The sequence below is a fragment of the Crocodylus porosus genome, unplaced genomic scaffold (genome assembly GCF_001723895.1).
Source record: "Crocodylus porosus isolate Cpor-Errol unplaced genomic scaffold, CroPor_comp1, whole genome shotgun sequence".
NCBI classification, from domain to species: Eukaryota; Metazoa; Chordata; order Crocodylia; family Crocodylidae; genus Crocodylus; species Crocodylus porosus.
The window spans coordinates 10,653,508-10,664,766 of record NW_017728947.1 but is presented as its reverse complement, the minus strand read 5'-3'; the positions used below and the strand labels follow the sequence as shown (position 1 = coordinate 10,664,766).

The 11,259-nt window shown below is 43.6% G+C and overlaps 1 non-coding gene across 1 annotated transcript; it reads right to left on the bottom strand.

The window, feature by feature from the left end:
- Window positions 1–301: 301 nt before the first annotated feature.
- TRNAI-AAU lies at window positions 302–375 on the bottom strand. Its single transcript has one exon. It is a non-coding gene; the product is annotated as a tRNA-Ile (tRNA).
- Between the last annotated feature and the right edge of the window lie 10,884 nt (window positions 376–11,259).

Below are 11,259 nucleotides of genomic sequence, written 5' to 3'. Positions count from 1 at the left end.
AGACTAACCGGCCTATAGTTTCCTGGGTCCTCCTTCCTGCCTTTTTTGAAGATGGGGACCACATTGGCCCTCTTCTAGTCCTCCAGTACCTCACCAGAGCACCACAAGTGCTTGTAAAGTTGTGCCAGGGGACTTGCAATAACCTCGGCCAGTTGCCTTAGAACTCTAGGGTGGAGATCATCCGGGCCAGCTGACTTGAATAAGTCCAACCCCTCCAGAAGCTCCCTAACTATATCTTCACTAACCCGTGGCCCAGGTGTGCCTCTCCCGGGGCCCGAGGGGGGCCAAAATATTCCAAGTGTGGCCCATAGGGGGATTGAACCCACAACCTTGGTGATATTAGCACCACACTCTAACCAACAGAGCTAACCAGCCAGCACATAGAGCTAACCAGCCAGTATACTGACAATTCCTTCTACATTAAGAGCTATTTGTGACTGCAGCTGTCCTCTGTGCTTTCTACTCATGCCCTGCTAAGAATCGTCCACACTCTCTGCATGAAAAAAAGGAGATGTGGTCCTCTCACTGGATTAAGCTGCAATCAGTACCAATGTGCAATACCGAGGAGTGTCAAAAAGCAAAGTTTTATGCCCCTATTTGCTTTGCATGTGCAGGGTCAAATATCAGAACTGTTCATCCTATTTATTCTGTTCTCTCCAATATCTCCTGACTCTTGAGCTAAAGTGGACAACTTCTTTTTCATCATCTAGGTAGACTCATCATCAAACATCACTGCCCTCAACAGCCAAGGTAGTGAACTGGGATGAGGAATGAGGAGGTATCCTCTTAAATATTTTCTGGCATCACAACACTCAGACTTATGTTGTGAATGTGTGTGTTATCACAAACAGTTCCAAAGTTGAGTTTGCAAAAATGTGGGCCACATCCTTGCCTCTTGCTTGATTTCATATGAGTTTATCTTGTGATGAAGCAGTCTGGGAAACCACCTGAAAAAAAGGCAGTTCAAGATCCCTCTGCCATGAGAAAATCCCCAACTGGCAAAGAAGTAATACAGATCATTCAGTATGCAGTCCCTCGTGGCCACATCCAGATGAGCACAGACATGAGGTATGTGGCACCATAAACACATCTGTGGTGCCACACACCGCACATGCAGGCATTCCCCACCCTGCTACCTTGCATTAAAAGGGTTTTTTTGATCCCAGGAGATCCCAGGGTCAAAAAACCCACACTGAAAAAAGTGGGGCAGCACAAGTGGCAACAGCGCACACTGCCCAAAACCATATGGCTCTAGCCAATGAGGCTCCTTCAGGCTTCCTGCCATGGCTGCAGCTCCCTGAAGACCCCAGGGCCCCAGGTGAAGCTGCTGGGGCCAGCACAGTTGCTGGCCCCAGCTTCCCCTGCTCATCTGGACACATCCCATGTGGCCAGTTTAAGAGGTATGCCGGAAGGAGGGTACATGACTGGAGCACACATTTTGCTCCAGAAATCTCTAGGTGCACTGTGTTACATAGGAGCCAGGATGAGAGTTTTAGAATACACCTGTTGCCCCAGAAAGAGCCAGGGATCTAGGCCTATGTATTTATTTTCTACTACAGACTAAAGAAGATCCTGCATGCCCAGTAATACCAACCCACAAAGTACCCTTTGGCAGCATTTAGACATGGGTGCAAGCTGTCTCCAAATTTCCCTGAAAGAATTTGTACCTCATAGCTTTCCCATCTTATAGTAGATGCACTCCAGAAATTATGAAGGGGTTGATTTTCAAAGGCACTCTGACAGTTTATTACTGGACTTCTATTAACACTGGTTTTTGTGCCTGAAAAATCCCTCTTATGTCACAGAAATCTATTACTCTCAAGCATTTTATTAGAGTTATGTTGTATTTGACCATTGCAACACTTACAGTTGTCCATGAACAAACTTGCCCAAAAGTTATTAAACTTATACGTAGCCCAAAGGGGGTTGGACTAGATGATCTGTCTAGGTCCCTTCCGACTCATTGATTCATTGATTCTATGATTCAAATGCTATTAAACTCATACTTAGCATTGCACAGATGCTGCCTTCCATTAGTTAACTTCTAAAAAAGTCTGAAATGCTTTTCTGCTTGAAATTTATAAGGATTTATATTTGCATTTATATAAACATTTTTTTTGCTCAGAAAGTCAAAATACAGCTGTCAGCAGGCAACAAAAGGGGTTAACCAACTACTCAGGGAAAGGATTACGGTACCAAGCACACAAAACAGCATGTAAATAACAGGTAATGGCATTTCTACCATAACAGAGTAGCGTCTAACAAAATTAACAAACATAAAATACTGAGAACTCCCACACACAGGAAAGCAGAAAGAAGGACCTTCCCAGGTAAAGCTTGCAATGGCATCCTCTCATCTTAAAGGTTCAGAACCCCTTTCCACCGAGCAGTGAAAACACAAGCGATTTCTTCTCATGAAATTCAGTGTCTTTAAAGGGAAGCTGGCTAGTATTTTGTAAACGGTTTTTAGGTGTAACGCTCTAATACTGAGCACTGAAAACTTCTGAAGCATTAGGATGGCATGCAAAAAAAACTAAAGAAACTTGCAAAGCTCAAATTTCTCCAGCAGTACTCCTGTCCACATCTGGAAGCCACTCAAAGTACCACTGTGAATTCTCACTCTCTGTGAACCTCACTATAAATATAAAAGGTTAAGTACTGAATGATGGAGCTACTGGCTTGGTAATTCTAGCTTGCTGCTTTAGCTGGGTCTCCGTGGCTAGAAGCTGAAGCAGATCAGCTGTGATGGAACATGTCCCACACAGTGGATGCACTTCATTGGGTGAAACGTGCTACTCTTGGTCCCATATCGGGCAGGCATAAGATGTAGGACAAGGGTGACTTGTTCCCTTTGCCACTGGTTTCCTGATTTCTTTCACTGCCTCCTTGCTGGGACCCAGTCTTCCAGGTGAAGCATGGGTCAGTGTGGGTCCTGGCATGGAGATGCTGAGTGGCATGGGAGCCTGGGAATTCGCAACACTCTGTGCCTCTATGCTGCGACCCAGGCCACATTGACCCACACTTCACATGGAGGTACAGGTCAATGTGGGCATGGAAGCAGGAATTCTCCAGCCACTGCACCTCCCTGAAGAATGTCTTTAAGCAGGAAATGCCAGGGCTTCTCTGATTAAGAAAACACTCCAAGGAGAGCACAGGGGTGAGTCTCTAAGTAGGGAGTTCCCAGGTCATCTCTGTTTAAAGAAATTCACCCCTGGCATCTGCCCAGGAGATCTTCTTAATCAGGGAACCCTGAGTATTCCCCACTCAAGGAGATGTGCCCCCCAGGACCTCCCTGGTGCTTCTCCTTAAGCAGGGAAAGCCTGGGCTTCCTCTCCTTAAAGAGATGGGTGCATGGGAGCCGGAGAATTTCTAGCACCCTGTCCCTCTACTCTGGGACATGTCCCATGCTGCTCCACACCTCTTTACTAGGACCGTTGTTGGCCTATGACTCCACATGGGTTGGGATGAGACAGATCCAAGCATGGAGGCACTTGGCATTCTGCACTCAAGGTGTCACAGCCAGGAGATCCTGGAGGGGGAGAGGGTCCAAAAACTAGGAAACCCTTGATTTCTCTGGTTAATGAAACTGGTCCCAAGATTTCCTGGGTGAGTTTCTGTAAGTGCAGAAAGTTATGTAGGCACTCCAAGAGTTTGAGGGACTCAAATCTGCCCAGAAATTCCCCTTAAGCCTCTAGAGCACCTTCCCAGGGCAGCTGGAGAGTTCTGGCAGCTCTGGCTACCCATGCTCTCCTGCCACAAGCAAATAGACTTTTACCATAACAAAGTAACTCACTCTTTTACCACCTTTGTTGCTGCCATAATTTTGGGGAATCTGTGGTGTGACAAAGGTTATGAACATCTATTTGCTTTGCTTTTGTGCTGCTATTCCATTTTTTATGGAGATCCAAATGCAAAGAAAGTTGATGCCTGTTTCCATCCTGTTATCTCATAGTTTTTCTCCATCCAGTCCAATATTAAGGGACAAGAATGTGTGTAATGTGTGGATCAGCTGAGGTCATGAAGAGAAGGCATTTTGAACTTACTATCAGGAAGGAGGGCAAGGGCTGCCTTCCTTTAAAGCATCTGATCTTCACTGTGCTAGAACTATCCATCTCATTGGGCCGTAATTTCTACATGTCCCTCTATGACTGTATACTTTCCAGTTGCTATTAAGGAAAAGGATATTGGTAGGTTACTAAGTCAAAGCCTTCAAGTTAAGTTGAGCTAGGTTTTAACTTCCATGAGTTAATTTTTACAGCAGTTACAGCATGCTGGTCACTTTTTTCAAAGGATTTTGCCCCTCTCCCAGCTATCTTGTTTCAAGAGTAACAAGAATCACCATTCTTTCTGTATGAGTTCCTTGTTAAGTCCCTTTAAGTGGTCAAGCAGTCTCTGCTGTAACCCTTTACTATTCAACAACATTTATCTTTGATTAAGAGACATGCTGTTCATCTTTAACAAAAAATTCAGAATAATAGCAATATTTTTCATGAATAAGAAAAATGGGAATTTCTCGTTTTCTCCTGGACTGTATTAGGGAAAAGAAATGATTGATGCATCACTGACAATTTTTGCAAAGTAGGAATTACTCAGATTAACGTGACAGCCTTGAAGCTTCAAACAACCTTACCTTCTCCAAACCTCAAGATGAAATATGGGTTTTAACTTTCTCACCAGCAACAGAGAACTGCTTGCAACCAAAGGAAAGCCACTACCAAAAGTCTACAGCTGAAAGTGTTTATAATCCATTTTCCAAAAACATTTAGTGTTTAAGACTAGGATTTTTCACACGGAGCCTAAGAGAATGAGGGACCTCACTCCTATTGAATTGCAATGAGATTAGAACACCAAAAATCTTTTCTGTTTCTTTGAAAAAGATTTCAATTCTTTAAGCTTTTAGAAGGAACTCTTTTATAGACTCATATCATGATCCAGAAGTGGGTGTCACAGTGACCCCAGTACATAACCAGAGCCCACCAATGTGATTACATGGTGGGGACAGGAGTTTGCTAGTACAGAGCTCATAGTTTTTGAGAATGATCTGGGTTTTTTTACTTAATTTTTCAAATAGTTTGCACTGTAATGTAGCTTCCCTTTTTCTAGCGAAATGGACAAAAAAAGTATAAGGTGAAACATATCATACCAAAGGAGAAGTGTGAAACCTTAAATTAAACATGCCTTCTTTTAGATGTGTGCAAGTACCCTTTACTGATTTGAAATACCACCCCTGATAGCATAACCAACATCCCAGCACTGAGCTGGTACAACCCACTTTAAAAACAGTTATCAGAAACAATGGACCTGTTGTCACAATTTCCAGGAATTGGGAACAAGATTGTTCCCAGATTGCAATATTTTGGAGGCTAATAGTCTCTTAATTATACCAGAAAGAGAAAAGCAAAGGATTGTCTCCTTCAACACCTTCCTTAAACTCACAACCAATTTCTTCCAGAAATTGAGTGTTTTTCCATTAAAAAGGCAAGAGCCACTCTGTATTCACAAGTGGTACTTTTTGACTTTCCTAATGCAACTTAATGCAACCCTCTTGGCTACAATTAAAGTAGCTGAAAAATAGCAGATCAAATTAAGGCCTGATCCTCCTGTACTCATGCATACAAACCTCGTTCAAGCTTGAGACTTTGGAGATAAATGAAGAGACAAGGAAATTACATTCTATGAGATTTAAAGTATGGCTGAGAACCACCAAGTCTGTAAGATAGGAGGAAGCTGCTGTACAGCAGACCCCTGTTTTACGCTTATTCGACTTATCCGCGTCTTGCATTTACATGAATTAATATTAACACCCAAGCAGAAAAATACACCCCGAGATATGTGACATTCGTGTATATACTTGTATATATGTGAACGCCTTGCAAGATGCGCAAACTGAGTCAAACGGAGTTACGCGCAGCTTGGGTTCCCAAGCAGGATTCTGGAGGCTCGCTCTGTCTCACTGTCACCATTGTGGTAGCAGCATATGTTTACAATGTTTTTGTAACATCATAAAGTATTGGTTGAAAAAGGATTTATTTTGGTACCTTTGGTGTCATAAATGTGAGGTCTAAGGAACACAATCTCTCACTTCTCTATTACTTCCTATGGGAAAATTCACCTCCAGTCGACATACACAAGGTTTCTCAGGAACTCAATATAAGCCTAAGTTGGAGCCTGCTGTCTATTCCAGGATCAATATTTTCTAAATCTTCAGGAAAAAAAGTAAAAGAAACTCAAGATTTTTGTATTTCATTTTATGAAACTATGAACGTTTTCCTACTTTTTTCCAATGAGGTAAAAATATTTGAACATGAAAGAAAAAATTTCCCACAATTTCTGGCTTGTTGATTTTTTTTAATTACATTTCAGACTTTGTCAGCAAAAGTCAAAGAAATTTCAGAGAACATGCAATGTTTACCTGAGCCCCAGTTTTTTTGTATAAACCCTGCCCCTTTTTCTAAAATAAAACGGCCAGGTCTAATTTCCATACACCCTGATTCGGGATTCATCTGAACTATTTAGTCTGTATCTGAATTCTGTAGGAGGTAAATCATGACAAGAGAAGGGAAGAGAATTCTGCAAACTGCTTTGAAGGTTTATACACATTTTGTTTTGTTAATTATTAAATTTTAGGAACACAAGGAAGTATGCTATGAGCTGTCTCCTGACGTTCATAATATCTGTTATGAACCTTGGAGTTTTCTCCTAAAATGGCTTTTGCCCCTAAAAGCAGCAGCATGTGCTCAAAATAAGTGGTGGGACTGGGCAACCTCATGCCAGCTTCAAATCTGCTGTCCAATAATAAGGCCTTCTAACCAGAAGCAAAATCTATTCCCCTCAGGGCAAGAGGCCCCTGACTGGATATCCTTGAAAAAAAACTTCCCACTACCAACAGGCTACAGGCTCACACAAAACTCATTCTTTCTTTTTTTCTTCTCAGTCTGATTTCTTCCACCCTTCAGATGCAAACATCCATGCTAGGGAATTGCCTCCCACACAACTTCCTTGTGAACTGAGATGCCTAAGACTTTTTGAGGCAAATCTTTTTTTCAGCCCCAAAGAGGACTGAGAATGCTACCTGGGAATATGATTTGATCTCTGCTTTTCTCTATTCTTTCAATGGAGGAAAAAAAATCTGGAAGTCTCTAGCTCCAGCCTTCCCAGACAGCACTCAAAGAAATAGGCCCTGGGCTGTATTGGACCAACAGCAGAGATTCCCTATGCTTGAAGAAGGGTGCTTATACCTAAAAGCTTGCAAAGAACATTTTTCCAACTTCTCAGTAATGTCGCATGTTATCCAACTACTCACACATCGTGATATTGGTCACTTAAGCCATTTATAGATGTTACATTTTTCTAGGTTTAATCCAGACTGCAGCCATCACTATGTACACATGGACATCTATAGTCTGAATTAAAATTGGCTCCAGTCCAAATTAACTAATCCTCATTGAATGAAGATTACAGTTAATGCAGACTAGGATAGTCGAAACTAGGCAATTTAAACTATATTAATTAACATATATATATGGCAGGTACTTAAGGCCTGCTGTTGCTTGTGCCCACCACCAGGTTTAGCAAGCGAGCACAGTTTTGCGGCCCTGGTTGTTAGTGGTGGGACAGTGTCGAGTGCCTCCTGCCATCTCTATTGCAGAAGTGCAGAAAAGCACAAAAACCTCCCTGATGGTTAATGATAGTCTATTAACTCTTAATTTGAATTGAAATTTGATTTGAACTGTGTGATACAAATCATTTAACATGGTTTAGAAAATGGTGAGCAAATCTGCACATGGCCTGAGTTGCATGAATCAAATAGCTTTAAATTCCCTATGCCCATTTTGAGCTCTGCCTGAAAACATGTTTGCATCCAACTGCAATGTAAAAGTCATAGCAACATGGTACATACTGCATCATGTCTTGGATATCTCCACCTAATTCTGTATGGATTGTGCAAAACCTTAATAGACTTTTCCACACGGTGCACAAAGAGAGAGAGGGAGATTTTTTTCTCCATGAAGAATACTGAACAGGCACCATTGCTGAGAATGTTGGACATGCTGGCCCTTGCTGCAGTCTCCAGGTAGCACTAACTTCTTCCAACAAATTTGGCCCAACAAATTGGACAAAGAATATGCGGGGGGGAGGAGGACAGACTACACATGGAATGGTATGAGGCATAAATAATTTATATCCAGTATTCTATATTGGTACTTGGTTAATCTGGACATTGGTTAGATAGACAAAGTGATGAGCAAGTGTTAAAGAGCCAGTGTACCTGTGCAGCCATGTCTTATATAAAACCTCTTCCATTATGATGATGCCCTTTCCATGAAAGGGTTAATCAGACCACTGGCAAACATTTGCTCAATTTTTATTCTTCAGAAATTGAGCAGCCCTGGTAAGTACAAGCCTTGTTTCCATTTTCTGTCCTCAAACCTGCTGAGCCCTCTCTATTTCCTGCTCTGGTTCCTGCCTGTCCGTTGTTCAGCTTCTTAGAATTCCCTGACTCCCATGTAGATCAGCAATTCCTGACCTTGGCTTACTTTCTGGATTTCAGTCCTGGCTCAGACTTCAATCTTCAGTCCTCAATCCTGCTTTTACCATTACTTTGTTCCTCTTTTGTTCTGATCCATGGCAGACACCACCCCGTGTAACAGGCTATATTTATTCGGGCTATCAGACACTCCCTAGCAGCCTGCCTCCTTTCTCTTTGGTACCATGGCACACTCCCCCTGACTCACCTGCCATACCTTGTTGGTGTGGGAATTATAGGTGCAGAAGACTGCCCTCACTTATCACAGTTGATGATCTGGAATCCTTTCACTGCTGCAGAGCACTCCATCTCTCTCTGGCTTGTGCTCCACAGGGAGTGCAATCTGGCATCCTTTTGGAGTCTATGCTGAGTAAGCCTGTATGGCCATTTGTAAACATGCTCAGTAGTAGAGTTGTCCAAAATGGCACTGTTCCATTTTGACTTCAGTTTTTAGGTTTGGATGAAACAGCATTTTGTTTTGAATTTCATTTAGAGTTGAAACGGCTGTTCCGTTACGCTTCGTCAAACCAGTGAAGCTGTTTCGATGTTTTGCATGACCTTCACGCTAGGGAAAGGAACTCAGCCCAACTGGGCTGAGTTGCCCTCCCCAGCCTGATCATAGGGCTGGAAAGGGAAACTGAACGATCCGGCTCAGTTCCCTTCTCCAGCCTAATTGCAGTGCTGGGGAGGGGAAGTGAGCTGAGGCTCAGTTCCCTTCCCCTGCGCTGTGATTGGCTTCCCACCTCAGCCACAGGAGGTGGGCAGAGCCAGGGCTCTGCTCTTCACCTGGCTGAGCCTGGAGCCACTGGGAGCGCAGCCCAGTTCTCCCCTGTCTTCCACCACCTGGCTTCTGGCTGTTTCGAAACTTGAAATGTTTCAAAACTTTTGAAACATTTCAATTAGCCTCGTTTTGTTTCAAGTCTGTTTCAAAGCCCTTGGTTCCATTTCAGTTTTGCTGTTTCAAGCTCAAAATGAGTGAAAACAGTGTCAAAATGAAATGTCCCATGAAATTTCACACACCCCTAATGCTCAGAATTTTCTAAACCTGTCAACTGATTTTCATCACACAGTTTGAATCAAATTTCAATTCAAATTAAGGGTTAATAGACAATCATTGAACATTATGGCAGAGAGCACTGGCTATATAGAGACTATACATTTGACTAACCTTTAACAGAGGTTGGAAGTAATTCGAAGGTGATAATAAGCCCATGTAAGCACTGCTACATTGCTGCAGTTATCTAAAGTGCTATTCCAGAAGCTGTGTTTGACTTGATATTTAGCAGGGTGAGGTTTTGTTGGCACATTTGACTTTTTAAAGATGTTAGTTTGTTCCTGATAGCCCATATTGTTTTGCAAAAACCCAACTGAGTATGCATTGTGTTACTATAGTGGTACATGGTAACCCACCAGAGGCATAATCTTCATGGTCTTCTGAGACCCATGGCTGCCAAAGAACTTTGTGCCTAATAGCCTCTATAGTTTTGCAAAAATCTGAGTTTCCCTTGCAGGGATTGATATATGCCATGTTTATTTGTGTGAAGGAGTGAGACAAAACTCACAGCATGGAGGGCCGGCAGGGCTGCAGCTGGAGACTGGAAGGGAAGGAAAATACCCACCCAACTTCTGGAGCAGCATCTCACTCAGGATTGAAGGAGGGAGGCTGCCACCATTGTGCAGACCTCCAACCCAAAGTCCTGAGCTTGACCAGGAGTTCACCCAGGAACTGGCTGAGGCTGCATGCTCCAGGACCATGGTTGTCATCAGCAACTTCAATCACCCGGACATCTCGTGGGAGGATCACTCAGCAAAATCCGAGTGGTTGCAAACCTTCCTATCGTGCGTGGATGACCTCTACCTGACTCAAGAAGTCTATGGGCCAATGTGAGGTAAAGCACTGCTCGATCTGGTACTGGCTACTATGGATGACCTAATCAGTGACCTAGTGATTGATGGGAAGCTGGGTGACAATGACCGTGAGCTGATCACCTTCAACATCTGCCATAAAACTGGCAAGTCAGTCAGCAACGCGGAAGTCCTTGACTTCAGGAAAGCCAACTTTGACAAGCTCAGGAGGCTTGTCAGTGAGGCCCTAAGGGACCATGACCCCAGGGAGAGGGGAATTCAAGAAGAGTGGTTGCTTCTCAAGGAAGCGATCCTCAATACACAAGCTAAGTCTATTTCATCTTGGAGGAAAGGCAGCAAGAGGGCACAGCAGCCCCTCTGGCTCTCCAGGGACCTAGCAGAACTCCTGAGGCTAAAAAGTAAGGCCAACAAAGGATGGAGGATGGAATTCACCTCCAAGGAGGATTGTTCTGCACTGGTCCAGTCCTGCAGGGAGCAAACCAGGCAAGCCAAGGCTGCAACTGAACTCCAACTGGCTTTGAGCATCAAGGACAATAAAAAGTCTTTTTTCAGATACGTGGGGAAACAGAGGAAAAGCAAGGGCAATGTTGGACCCCTGCTGAACCAGATGGGACAACTGACAACTGACGCCCAGGAAAAAGCCAGCCAATAAATGGGTACTTTGTGTCGGCTTTGTGTCATCAGTCCCATGGGACACCCTTGCCTGCTAGGGGACTGGGAGGTCCAGGTGAGGGAGATCCCCTACCCTCCATAAATGCTGACCTCGTGAAGGAACACCTTGAGAAGATGGATACCTTCAAGTCAGCCGGCCCTGACAATCTACACCCCAGGGTACTCAAGGAGCTGGCGAGCATCATAACCCAGCC